Source organism: Rhopalosiphum maidis, chromosome 1 (genome assembly GCF_003676215.2).
Source record: "Rhopalosiphum maidis isolate BTI-1 chromosome 1, ASM367621v3, whole genome shotgun sequence".
NCBI classification, from domain to species: Eukaryota; Metazoa; Arthropoda; class Insecta; order Hemiptera; family Aphididae; genus Rhopalosiphum; species Rhopalosiphum maidis.
Genome location: NC_040877.1, coordinates 50791007 through 50804075, shown reverse-complemented (window position 1 = coordinate 50804075; position 13069 = coordinate 50791007). Strand labels below are relative to the sequence as shown.

At 30.9% G+C, this 13069-nt stretch overlaps 1 long non-coding RNA gene across 2 annotated transcripts in view; it reads right to left on the bottom strand.

The window, feature by feature from the left end:
• Positions 1-12810, bottom strand: part of LOC113549748 — a 71864-nt gene extending 59054 nt beyond the window's left edge. For both annotated transcript variants that reach the window (XR_003404950.1, XR_003404949.1), the window contains exon 1: positions 12678-12810. This is a non-coding gene — a long non-coding RNA (uncharacterized LOC113549748). The remainder of the gene's footprint in view (positions 1-12677) is intronic.
• Between the last annotated feature and the right edge of the window lie 259 nt (positions 12811-13069).

Genomic DNA, 13069 nt, shown 5'->3' with positions numbered 1-13069 from the left:
CGCGCCCCGAGAGACACCCCGTCATCATTATCATCGTCGTCGTTGCGCCTATACAGTTCATTATGGTACCCTCCGCGCGCACAACTGGACCACAGCAACCAGTTTTGTTCTCAACCGTTATCCGCGGCGTGCATTACATGTAACATATATGTTATGTAAATTATCTGGACCAACCCCGCCGATGATCTTTGATCTGTACACGATCGCGGTGTACCTACCTGCTACACGACAAAAACTGGACCAATGCTGCAGCGGTGACCCACCGTATCGTATTGTAATGCAAATATTGTTGTTCCGCCGTACATGCCAATATGATAATATATGTTTATCTGGACCTGTGCCGGCCAGTGGAGTGTTGTGATCTCTGATCTATTATACTTATACCGTGTACCGCGATCGACCTCTGGCATCGTTCTATATAATCGACGCGGGATGTGCGTTCATCGCCATTACAACACGCAGCACCCCACGTGTGATCATATTTATAGGTGTATGATTTATGCATCAAAACTGGACCACTGCAACCTGCAGTATTACACGCACTATTGTATATGCATGATATTACGAGCCACGTGTATAGACGCGCATTTATCGTCTGCACGATAAACACCAGAACTACTGCAATATACGTATATACACATAATATATAATAATAATAATAATAATAACGGTGTACGATCTTTGATTTATACAATGTGCCTATACATGATTTTACTTGTTATATAATCACACGACTTCTGACATCGCGCGTTCTAATCGATGGAATTTAAGAATTATTCAACGATTTCGACATAGCGTATGCCCGCGCATAAATCCAACGAGGGATAAAACACTCGTTGTTCTATATAATATGTATGTGATGCATTGATGCTGTATATAAATATATATATATATACGTTTAATAAAGGTATATAGTATAAATAATATGTAACGACCGATAGTGAATCTTCATTGTCAGAGTCACGGACAGCATGTGAAAAAAGGGTTGCGAAAAATATGCCATCGTAAAAAAAAAAAAATGGCGAGTGAAGATAATATTATAAAATAATATAACGGCAGCAGTGGAGGGTTATACGGCGGTATATCGTACATAATATAATATTATAACGACGTGGATTTATATATTATACACGCGTGTTACGCTGACGGCCAACGCGCGGAAACCGGTTAAAGGACTCGTGGTGGTTTATGGTATTGTACAAGGGTGCGTAAGTCGCGTACGGGCTGCAGATAAAATTATAGGTATATATATATATATATATATATATATATATATACGTATTACATTTGTTATATACTGTTATGTGTAGGTACTGGAGTTCGCGGTCGGTGATTGTAAAATCAAAATTAAAATGTATACGTATAATAACGTTCGTGCTGTTTTCTAAAACCTAATAGGTACATCCAATCTATAGAACTTATTCTTTTTTATAGTTCGATTACTAATTACTTATTACTAATTTTCACTATATATTCGAGGATTTGTATGTACATAAGAAGTTTACTATTATCAATTTTATATATTTCCTAAGAAAACCTAAGACTGAGTAAAACGTATACGCCAAAACAACTTGACCATAAATCGATAATCACTTAAACCAATGTTTGGATTAGAAAGAACTTAGTATAGGGGGGTGCAAAAGTATAAAAATAATGAACGTACCTCATCAGTACTTGAATATGTATATTTAGTTTATTGATTATAATATATAATTAGAAAGGGTAAGCTGATATCTAGCAATATCTGGTATTGAAAATATCTAATAATCATTATAACGCCGGAAATGCCTCGGGAAACATTGTATTATACATCTAGCTGTCGATTTGTTTGAATATTAGGTCGCCTGTATTATTTTAAAATATTATATATAACGCAAAATCCATGTACTATGATGTTTAAAAAGTGCAGACTGCAGGCAGATAAGTATGATAGCGATACCTACATGCAGGTTTTCAAGTCAAACAGCTTTGACGGCAAACCAACGTGACGATGTTCTACTATTATTGTTATTGGCACGTTTATAAACGTAAAAATGTACCATAGACTCGGGCGCGCAGACTGTTGCAGCTGCGTCAAGCGTCCGAATATCATTATACCATTGTTCATACAGTCATGTTCGCGTAGAATATATTATAATATTTGTATGCACGTATAATAATATCATAATATATTTTATTATTCCGTCGTAGGACGGTTATTCGTCGAATAGGTATAATAATATAACATAATATACCGCCGACGATGACCGCGGCCGAACAGTAAAAAACCGGTCGTGCGCATAAAATATTTATATATATATATATATACGTTATGGGTATACACTGCCACGACATTACATATTATACGCGTATCCACGTGACGGGGACGCGGTGGGGCAGTTGTCCAGGTGCGCGTGCCCTAAACGGACCTGACGTTATCCCGGTGGGCCATCGGGGTCACCACGGACGACTATACAGGGTCGCCCGCGACCAATGGCTGACCGTTACCGGACATGATAGCAAAGGTTCCGCGCGAGGCGACGGACGACAGTTCAAAAGCCTACACCGTGCCACTATACCCTTTTTTCAGCGATTACTTTCGGATAGGTTTTATTATATCATCGTGATGCGTTATGGACAGTGCAAAACCGATATCACTCAATCAGGAACACGATAGACGATGATTGTTTTAAGTATGTATGCAGTATATGTACCTATTATATAACACTACCTAGTCATCTACATCATCAATTAAATTAATTTGAATTTTGAATGCGATTTTTGAACCAGCGAAATAGCTAGCGTACCAAAACTACATTCGCATATACCACCGCTGATTATAATACTGTGTGTGATATGATTACGGTAGTTCAATGAAATTTAAACGATGACTATATTTATAAATAATATTATGTTTTGTATAGCTCCATGTATGCGCGCGTGACTAAAAAAATATTTTTTTTTTCGTTATAGGTTCATTAATATTACTCGAATTACACACGGAATAAACAGAATATACATCAAATGTGAGTATAGAATAATAAATCATATTATACCAATAACACTTATGAGCAATATATTACAATGGTTTTATAATTTAGGATATATTATACTACTGTATAGAATTTCAAAGTTTTGTTTGTAAACGAACATAAGAATATAAATAATTTTTCATTTTTATGACACATAAATTTTCTTTTATGAGTCAATAATGCAATTAATCAATAATAATATGTATTATTTCCGATTTAAAAATCACGTATACCTAAATACCTAACTTTAAATCTGTTTTATTAATCTTAGCAGCTGGTAAATAATATATTAAAAAAACATTTATATTAAATAAACATAAGAATTAAAGAATATATAATCGTGCTGATTATTGTTATTATTATCGCTATAATTTATTTACCAGTATTCATCGAATTGTTTATTTTTATTACATATCCGTTATTATAGTAATTCGCATATTGATTTTTCATTACAATAGTATATTGTGTATATATACAATGATTTAATACATTACTGTTCACAATAAATATTTATAATTTTTTTTATGTTTTACAATATGAAAAAAGTGACAATAATATCGTCTGTCATATCCACTAAAAAAAGGTTTATCATATTTTTTAAATATTAGTACTTTTAATATATGCATAACGTACGTCTAATAAGACCTATAATTATAATCAAAACATAATCTATAAAATGTATTAAATTCCTAAAGCGTTCTGATATGCCTAATATTCTATAGCTATATAACAGCATAATATCAATATTGTAAGGGAATAAGTGATGTAGTATATATATTTTCTATATATATATACTATATCAACTGGGTTATTTCCCCTACAAAATATCGGATATAATTCCTTTTATAAAATTATAGTTACAATCATGATTGGACACTTTTTTAATAACCTAACTATAATATATACACTCAAGCACACTCGAGGATCATTACATTGTATTTTCAATACGAAATTCTACCCCCGTCGGAGATGAAAATTACCAAGCAATTATATTTGTGTTTACCCTTTCAATATCATCTAGGCAATCACAACTATATTCACTACAAAAAGTTGCGCCATCACCTATGTAGTCATTCTTGCCGAGAACAAAAAAAAAAAAAAAACAAAATATCGTATTTAATGGTGAATAAATATAATGATTGATGCATGTTTTTTGATAGGTGCTATAATTTCCTAATCTGTTCACATATATATTATAAAGTGCATAATATAGTGTACACATTTGATAAATCATAATTTGAAAATATTCAACTGTACTGTACGATACTATTATAAAGTAATTATACCTATATAAATATATTATATAATGGAGATCGCATAAAAGTATACGAGATGCTGTTCTAAATTAAAATAACTATTAGATATATATGCATAATAATGATGGGCGTATATTTGAAAGGTTTATATGATATATATATTTGCTAATTTAAAACGTTCATTTAAATTAAAACAAAAACCCATCAGCTTTTATTCCAAAATATTTTTATAGTATGAACTTTTTTCCATGTGTTTTTCAACTCTATTAAAATACCTTATTACAATTGTGTGTGTATTTTAGTAAAAAAATGTGTAAAGTCGTCGACAGTAGAAATAAACGAGATGCATATATATGTATACATAATAACAAAGTATAAGAATAATAATCGTTTAGATTTGCGTTCTCATCTTCTCTTTTAAACATTGTAATAAAATGTATAATATTTATAAACACCTATATATAAATCACGAAAAGTCCGCTTTCGTCGGCGCGGCGTGAGATATAGGTAATATATATATATATGTACGTAGTATAAGTAATTGAGTAATTTAACATTATTACTTAATTGCACGGACAAAATCCGGCGCGTAACCTTTTGACGTGCCTGATAAATTACGCACCACCGGTACGCATTATTTATTATATATATATATATATATAATAATATATAGGTGAGCAGCGTATTATTGTTGTTGTTTTAAGACGCGTCGTCGTCGCGGGGAAAAAATCATTTAAAAACGATAGCACCTAAACCTATGCCTCTTTAGTCCTCTATAGTATATAAATAAACAGAACCATAGCAGAGGGGCACGTGGAGATGACGGCGGCGGCGGCGAGTAGTTATATTGTTGCGGTCGCGGGGTAGCGAACAGACAGTGGGCCAAAGTCGTTTTCCTCAATATATATATATATATATATGCATCTTATACCTTAATGCCTACGTATATATAGGTATATATATTGTGCGTTTACACCGCTGTCTTACGAGAAAACTTTTACCCCTTTGCCTCTCTGCCCTGCACCCCCTCCCACCAACCACTCACCACCGCCATCCGTCAGAGCACTGACTCCGGCGCGGCGTATATAACCCGTGTGGTACACACGTTATATGTATAGACGGAGGACGTGACGTACGTCGGTCGGAAAAGGTCCGAAAAATAAATCGAACACGCCCGCGAAAGGGTCCGAAAAGTAAATTGAACACGGCGCGTATACATAATATCATTTATATATATATATATATGTATTTGTATAATACGAGGGCGGAACAAGAGGGTCGTATGTACACATATTACATACACGGCACGGTCGTATATATATATGTAGCATGGGTGCCACGGCGTCGGTGGGGGAGGCTGAAAAAAAGCGTAAAATATCGCGCGCGTCGCGCGGAAGAGTGTTGGCCGCCGACGCAGCGCGTAGTATCGATTGGCCGGTGTCCATTCGCTGGTCCGGCACGCCGCGGCCCACCACTGCGCAACTCGCCAACCCCACCTCTTCCGCGGCGGCCGGCCAATGTCATGGCCCGCCCGCCCACCCGCCCCACCGAGCGCGCAATACACCGTTAGCGCTGGGCGAGTGTCCGCAATGCGTTTACGACGACGGATCATAATATAATAATAATAATAATAATAATAATAAATTAGTGCGCGGGCCGCCGATCGTAATGACGAGGATTAGCCGCCGCGCCGCCGCCGGTAATTGGTCCGTTTATAATTAATCTCGTACATTGCGAGGCGAGTACCTATGTATAATGTACACATTACATTAAATTGAGCTATGTATATAATATTATGTATAGGTCTATCGTATATATATATATATTATATTATGTATAGGCGCGTGACTTTAAATAACGCGATGAGCGGGCCCATTAAATGAATGTTATTCCTGCTAATTGTTAATACAATGATGTATATTCTGCGTTGTTGTGGGTACTAAAAAACAAAGTAGGTATAATTGTTATTATGTATATTTTTACTTAATATGCCTACCTATATAAATAATTAAAAATCAACGTTAGACAGTGGCGTAACTTGGATTTTAGGGGCCCTAAAATGTTTAAAATAAACAAAATATAATATTTAAATTTAAAAATAAACGTTTAATTAAGTCAATTAATTGGTTCAAAACATAAGTATCGAAACGTGTCAAAGAACATTTAAGTATGTATAATTAGTATAAACATTTAAAAAATATTAAATGAGAATTTTATACAAAAACATAATTTGTTCTAAGTAAGTACATGGTTTTATCTTGTTCGTTGAAATTTTGAGTTTGGAGGCCCGAGGTCCTATATGATCGTGGTATTGAGCCATTTAGGCTATCCTATATATTTACGCCACTATAGCTAATACTTATAAGTTATAGAATAATAACACAAGTAATAATATTATTAATAATGTAATAATAGTGATCCTGCTACCACTTGAAAATTTAAACGACCGCACAACGTATTTATATATTCGTTATTAATAAAAATATCATATTAATATTTTGTTTTTACGTAAATATATATTATATAAGTATTATATATAAGTATGGTATATATTGTTATAAATACAAATCATATGTAGGTATACATTTATATAATATAATATAACATTTTTATAATATACATATAATATATATATGTTACATATTTTATTTTATTGATGTTCTATATATTGAATTAGGTACAATAAATATGATTTGTAAATATTTTCCTGATATATATTCGATGTTAATGTGCTATTGTGAATAATTCTACCTGCATATATATTTATATTATGAATCTGTATAATTAATATTCATATATATATAAATAATAAATATTGCTATATTGTCTATAGGGTTGATAATAGTAGTATTATTAGGTTAAAAATTCTAAGTCGTGCGATATATACTATTTATAAAATATCAAACTTAATTTATATATTCTATAATAACAACGTTTAATGTATAGGTACTATATAATACAGTGCTTCTCAAACTTTTTTTTCATGGGACCCCCCCTAAATTTAATGTTAAACTGTCAAGGTGCCCCGAATCAAAATCATTAATTATTTTATGGCTTACCATGTTTAAATTATAAGTATGTATAATATTATATATTTCACGGCCCACCCTATAGCCACAGACCCCAGTTTGAAAAGCACTGCTATAATAAATCTGACCTAGGTATACATATAATAATATGTATCTATATAGGTATATATTATTTTGTTTTGTAAATTATACAAATATGGAAAATGTCAATTAAGTAAAATTCTTATAATAGTTATATAAATAAAAATAATTTGTATTTCTTATACTCGCATTGTACATGGAAATGCATTTATATTATTAAATAGCAAACTCCATAGGTACTTATTGTATTTTATTTTAATATGTATATTGTATATACTATAGTATAGCAGTATGAATTAAATTTATTGTAAACTTAATTCATTATAAAAAGTCAAGATAAATGTTCAACATTAAATTACCGTTAGAAACTAAACGTTTAACCAAGTAAATATTATAATAATAATAACATTGTAATATAATTATTATATGCATTAGTATTATATAGGTATATAGGGCATTTAAATGGTACCTATATGGCTGGCTATATATGCTTACCTGAATGTATGAAAATATTATCAATAAAATATTTTTATCATCATGAGTGTATAAATTATTATTGAAACTTTATTTATTTATTTTTTTTTTAAATTAACTAAATTTTCTATCCAATTTTAGTTATATACGACTCAATAACTGTACTTATTAATTTCTGTATGATTAGCAGATTAAGTATATATAAAATTGAAATATAATTAAATCGTTGAAATAACTATATGTTTACGAGAAATTAATATAATTTGTAGGAGAATTATTGTACAAGACTTAAAACACTTATATAGTATAATATGTATATATTTAAATATCAATGGTACCGCCTATACCTTATATATAAGCCGCAATATATACAGTGATGTATAATAAAATACTCTACAACAACAATACTGTAGAGGTGTATTTAAATCAAATTTATACAAGACTACATATCTGTATAGAGTTATAAATAGGTTATACATTCATAATATAATTTAATTTTTTTATGAAAAGGTGCAGGTATATTCGATATCTTATACTTTATAACATAGTATTTTTACTATTTAAATATTTTAGTGTATAATCACACAAATCACGTATATGTAATGGATTACGTGTATAGGTGTGCTTTTATACATTTAGGAGTTATTTCGCATTTTATTATTTTCTTTTTACATAAAACTAAATTCTTATTTATTGAATCTTTATACATCTATACATTTATTGCAAATACTGCACGTACCTATTTAATGATATATTTTCTATAATAAACTAAAATAATATAATGGTGCAATGTTTCTTTTTTCATTCGATTTACCTACCTATTTTACCTAACTTATTTATTTTTTTTTTCTTTACCAAAATTGAAATCTTATAATAATGATGTAGTTACTTTTATATAAAGTTAATTGCGCTTATATTAATTATTACAGAGTACAGATGATGGATATATCGACAATAGGTATTACATTTTTGGCGTGTAATAGTAGTGTGTTTCAATATTTCACCTTCGACACAATAGTGAAGTATAGATATAATAACAGTATTTAATTTGGAAAAAATAAAAATAAATTCATTATTATATTATATACCATATGCGTACCTATATAACTTATAATCAATATAAAACATTACAGTGGTACAGCTCATATTATACAAATGATGCCGTGCACAAAACCTTTTTTTCACGTAATATACATGCAGTTAGTTCTACATTATCGTACGTTTAAAAATACCCATTTATAATTCGCAATCCTTATGCATTATTCAGTGATTTTCCCTATAAAAACAAACCCCGTAATGCACCTAACTTTACCCTGATTATACCAGCAGTAGAAGTAGCAGTAAATATGGAGTCTCGGCGATGTTATTTCACGGGGGAGGGAAACCACCCTAAAAAAAAAAAGGCATAGAAAAATTGGCACTGACCAACAACATGGCTGCAGTGGGGATTAGGACCCTATTGGCTGTTTCAGCGAAAGGGACCCTCTCTAATGACCCATCACCCTCGCAACTTTTATATATATACGCCCGCCACCGTTGTATAATACTCTGGAAAATGCCGAAAAACGAAAATAACAACAACAATAATAATAATAGTAGTAATAATAATAACGATGTAGCAGCATAAAGAAGTTGTAATGTTCGTAGACACAGAACAAAATACGGGAACAAAACATAATATAAACATTATACATTTATTCGCATCATATTATATAAAGAATCAAATAGTTTTTCACCCTACTCTACATATATATATATATTACATAATCTGCAGTATAAAGTAATACAATATACATCGTGTAATTGAACAAACAACTTATAAATACACATATTTTAGTGATGGAGTTAAAAATGTACACGTAGTGTATACCTAGCTATATATCTCATACGCACACATACTGTTATATATCATATAAAAACTCGTGTGGGAAAAAAATAAAATATAAAACGACAGAAAAATAATAAAAGAAAAAAAGACGCATCGTTCTATATACATTTTATATATATATATTTATATATATATGGTACCGTCGTCGCCGTAAACTCGCCCGATGTTATTGCTTTAAAAACGACGCGGGGGACGCGTCGAGTAGTTGCGGTTTTTATTTTTGTTTCCAATTCGTTTACTTGCTGCAGCAGCGAGCTCTTCCAGGAAACGACCGGCTGTATATACTGTTCGATGGTAAATATGTTTACACGCTCCCGGACGAGAGGAGACCACTGATCGGGTGGCGGTGGGTGGAAAAGCTTCCGGAAAATTGTTTCGGCTGTTTAAGTATACATGTAGGGCACGATATATGCACACACACACACACAAACACACTGGTCTAGAACGGCAGGCCCCGGTAAGTGTGGAGTTGGCAGCTCTTAACGTGCCAAACTCGTTCAACATAAATTATTATTCAAGTTTCGAAAACGTTATATATATTGTATGTGCTGCAGCGCGTGTGAGTATGTATGTGGTTTTGCCGGCGAAAACTACGCGCGCGACTTGCGCTCCGTCTGCGGTTGCGCGCTAGTTTTCCTTATTCAGTGTTCATAATAGTTGTACCTATACGTCCGAAAATGTTCCTGCAACTCTGCACGACCGCCGAGGGTGCGAGCAGACCGCGCCAGTCATGTATCACGCCGTTAACGCGATATTTTATACCGAATGCAAAATACACCGTCCACATGATGCCTACGCGAGTACAACGCACGACGTCACCTATTAATATGTACAACATTCGCATCTATGCGGTTTCTAATTTGTTATCAGTATTATTTGATAAAGCGCGAAAAACTGAAAATAAAACACGTATATCCGCGCTGCAGTGTCTATTATGATTTATAATAAATATATAGTCTTAGTCGTTTTTGCAGATGTGCAAACCGATTTTCACGCAAAATCGTTTTTGTGGTGTGCCGATAATTGTTTGAATAATTATTGTTTTAAAACATAAGGACACCCGCCAAACAGTGTCCCGCCCAATTACTGCTGTTAATGTTTATATATTCATTACGGAACATAATAAATTACCAAATCTTAAATTATCAAATTAATCACTCGTATTATATATAACAATATATTTATCCATATTCTATATACACATACTTATTTTCATACTATACGTGTGTAAGAGAATATACATTTAGATTATCTTCTAAATTAATATTCGTATACTAACTAATTTTTTCATCTAACATATTATCTGTGGGTATAAATTATAAATAGATACGAAAAAAAAATAATTTTTAAAAATCACAACTTATCTAAAGTAACATCCAAAAATCGGTTTGAATTTATTTCGTTTTATAAACTACATACACCATGACGTAGGTAGTTGTTTTTCTTTGCCCTTCTTTTGACATTATACTGTGTATACAAAACATGCTGTTTGACTTCTAATGCGTTTTATTCGCCTATTTTTCTTTTTTATTTATTTTGGAATAACTAACCGATAAATGATAGGGCAAATATTGTTTGCGTCAATAATGATGACAATATTATGTAGATTAAAAATTAACATAACACAAAAAAAATTATAATTTGACTGAAAAATAATTTTGTAATAGCTGCGCTAATAATATTGTTATTTTCTTTTACAAGTTATTGAGATTAACGAGAGGATTAAAAACTTTCAATTTGTATTTCTTGCTTCAATTTATTTATAATAAAGGTATACGATATTATAACATTATATACTTGTATTTATCAATGCCGTATTTTTATTGTTTATACCTTTTATTTTACTACATCAATCAATGAACACACAATCGTATATAGAAACTTTTATGTGTACACAATATAATATTACAATGTATATCTTTTAAGTATTAATAATATATAAATATTTTTAATATTCTATAACTTTTAGATAATATGTTTAATAAATTATTTATTATTTATTTTTCTAATAAAATAAATCTCTTTAATATTAGATATTAGTTACTATTGTTAGTACCTACTTGCCTATTATACTTATTTTTTTTAAAGTAATAAACCATCAAATTTAGAACAAAATATTAATGTTAATATTTATCCATTTTTATTTTTTAGCTTTCTAAAATACTTTTTAGTATCATATGCATTATATATAATATGGTACCTATATAAAAAGTATACATTTTATATTATTTTATACAAACGTAACATTAATTATAACATAATGAAAATGAGCCATATAATAAATATATAATATTATTACGTATAATTAATAAATACACGTAATGGTATTATTTTGTCAATGAACTGCTATACTTTGGTTAATTTTGAGTTTTATATTATTTTGTACCATATTATTTGATATTAACAATAATTTAAGCTATGACTGTTTTACTTGAAACCATAATGAAAATTATTCACATTAACTTACTAAATACATAGATTATGTTTTCAGTGAACGTGGCAGTTAGCGGTGCACGAACAAAACTAGGAACTAGGAAGGATTTTGTTGACATTATAAATAACTTTTTATACGATATATATATATATATATATATATATATATATATATATATATGTATGTATATATGTATATATGTTTAATTTTTTAATCTTATAAGAATACAGTTTTGATGAAAAGAAGAATCGATTGATTGTTTGGTATATGAATTATGAAACAAAATAAAGAATCTATCTATTTATAAATATTGTAATAATGTGCGGTAAGTTATTTTATTGTTGTTGTTTATATATTTTTAAAAAAATTATTGGACACATAACTGTACCGATTATTTTAAAATAATTTCAAATGCTCATATTTATTAACCTTGCGTATGCACTTATTATATATAACAATAATATTATATCATAATTATCGTAAAAATATATTAATAGCACTCACTCGAATTGTATACTTCCTCGTTGTCGTATCCTGGCACTTCCTCGTTCCCGAACTAGTTTTGAGCGTTGTACACTGCACGCATAGAAGTAATTCGAATATGCATACGAACGCGATCGACGACCGACTATACTACCGCATACAAACAGGTCTTACGCACCGCGTACCTGGATTAACCCTTCCTCTAAAAAATTCATTTCCCCAAACATAGTGGGTTTTATTTTATTTTTATTTTTTTCTAAACCTACTGACACATCTGTGCTGTACAACACAAAAGGTACCTTTTTTTTCTCATGTGTGTCAAAACCTCTTCCCCCCGCACACCGGTTGGCCTTTAAAATTTCGAACATTAACCCTTTATATAATATATCTACGGTCCCCCGGTATTCCGCGTT